At 37.0% G+C, this 2301-nt stretch overlaps 1 long non-coding RNA gene across 1 annotated transcript; it reads left to right on the top strand.

Moving 5' to 3' along the window:
- The first annotated feature begins 1052 nt into the window (after positions 1–1052).
- LOC140549833 (uncharacterized) lies at positions 1053–2301 on the top strand. Its single transcript, XR_011979035.1, has 3 exons — positions 1053–1169; positions 1253–1426; positions 1871–2301. It is a non-coding gene; the product is annotated as an uncharacterized lncRNA (long non-coding RNA).

Genomic DNA, 2301 nt, shown 5'->3' with positions numbered 1-2301 from the left:
CTCTCAGCTTGTCCAGAAAAGTTAGCTTCCCAACTCTAGGGAGAGGCCAGGAGGGCCTCTCTTAAGCTCACACTGCCACAAAGTGTTTTGGTTCCCTAAAGATCCATGTTCAAAAACAGAGTCAGTGTGTGTGTGTGTGTGTGTGTGTGTGTGTGAAGAAGGCTTAAAGAGTTTGGAATAATTTAGGGTGTATACTATTTTAAGTGTTCTTTATGTGGAAGTTCTTAACACTGATTAATGACAGACTGGAGTGTGATTCTCTGGTCAGGCAGCAACACCAAACGCCATAAATGTAAGCATACATATACATATAAAATACAGATAGGTATTTTGCATTTTGAATGCCATGCCACAATAGATGTGCTTAATATGAACAAGAACTATGAACTATCAAGGTAAGAAAAGGTTACATTTGATTTCAGGTTGACTTTAAATAGGTTGTCCAGTCATTTGTGCATTCAGATCAGAGATGGATATATAGATATGTATTGGTGATATAGAGGAGATCTTATCTCTATCTCCAGGGGATCCCCCTTCGAACACATGAAGCTATTAGAAGGGAGACCAGTGGCCAACAGAGGAAATCCATGGCAAGTATTATCAGAGATCATCTGATACTAAATAAAGTTCACAGAAGTACTTAGTAACTTGTAGCATGCCAAGTAAACTCAAGTTGAAGGGGCAGCTCAGAAATCCCAGAAAAGTGAACGAGCTGTTGGATGCTGACTCACCTATAACAAAACACCTTGGAATCTGGGAATTAAAGATTGCTTGATTACATTTATGGTGTCCAAAAAAACCTAAATAAAGTTATGTAAAGTTGCACAACTGTGCTAAATAAATATATTTAAAAATATATGCACAACATTTGGATGTTCCAAACATGCGTACCTACAAGTTTTCCACGTAGGCAGTTTTCACAGTCAGTATTTTCCCAAAGATGACTTTACACGGTAATTTTTTTTTGTGTGTGGTGAACAAACTTCCTGTCTGGTATATATATATAAAGGCGAGAATGCAGAGAGAGATCATTATCACTAGAAAGCATCTCTGTGAAGAGGAACATGAGGACGCTAATTTTTCTCATCGTGCTGTCTTTCGGCTTGGCACAAGGCAGTTTACATGCTTTAACAGAAATCATAACTGATCTCACAAATCTCACCGTGCCTGTAAGTACAGATGCTGCTGCTGTTTATTGTCATATGTTAACATGTACATGTATTGGTTTTATATCTGTATGTTGTGTTTTTAGGTGAATGCCAGTTCAGCTTTCCTGATGCCTCTTCTCCACAAATGTACTTGTGACATACAGGCAATGGAACATTTGCAAGACCTGCTAAAGAATCTACCAACAGATTCTGACAGTGTCCTTGTGGGCAGAATTACAAAGAATTTAGAGGCCGTTCTTAACACCAAAAATGTTCAGGTAAGTCCAGACTCTTTATGTTCGAATAGTAAATCTTCACTAGCGTTTTTGGCTTGGTCTACTAATAAGGTGACTGAACTAAGGTCTGACTCCAGCATCTGATTTTCTAAATATTTAATGAGAAATTTTACACTATGCACAGTTAAGTAAACCCCATAACACAGAAAGGCTTATTACACACTAAGGCGTATGATCCAGAAACTACAAGGACTTCTGTACAAACTGGTGGGGCTGTTCCTTGTTAATAGAAGTGTGTAATAAAACTTTCAGGCCGCCAGCGGGCCCAAGGCTGTTTAAGGGGTTTAAATAGCAATGCTCTCAGTGTCAAAACCAATGTGTTGTAGTAACATGATGTAACTAAAACTGAAGTTGGTAATGAATCAGTAATTAATAAATGTTTTTCTTTGAATAAATTGTTAAATTACTCTTTTTCTTTTCTTAAAGGAGGCCAAGAACATGAATGTACATTGTCAGCGAAAACGTAAAAGAGCATCAACTGTCAGAAATACTCAGCACTGGGCAAATTACATTGCCAGTATTCGACACTGGTTTAGAAATTGTTCAAACCATGCTTAGGTTGTCTATTGAACTATTTATGCATATTTATTTGGAAGGCTGTTATTTATTGGTAATTTATATTTATTTTTGCTGAAGTGTTGGTAATATTCACCTTTTGTAATTGTCGTGACTTGACAATTGAATGGGAAAAAACTGCTAAAAAAAAACTAAGATTATAAGTAAACAGTTTGTCTGTTGTTTCCAGTGTATTGCAACAATACAGTGCATCAGATCTGCAAATGCAGAATGGAGAGGCTGGCCTTTATTTTAAAGGCCCAACTAGACTTTATTTGTTCACATAGTAGAAATGACTTCAA

The sequence above is a fragment of the Salminus brasiliensis genome, chromosome 2, assembly GCF_030463535.1.
Source record: "Salminus brasiliensis chromosome 2, fSalBra1.hap2, whole genome shotgun sequence".
Classification (NCBI taxonomy): Eukaryota; Metazoa; Chordata; class Actinopteri; order Characiformes; family Bryconidae; genus Salminus; species Salminus brasiliensis.
This window is presented reverse-complemented; position numbering and strand designations above follow the sequence as displayed.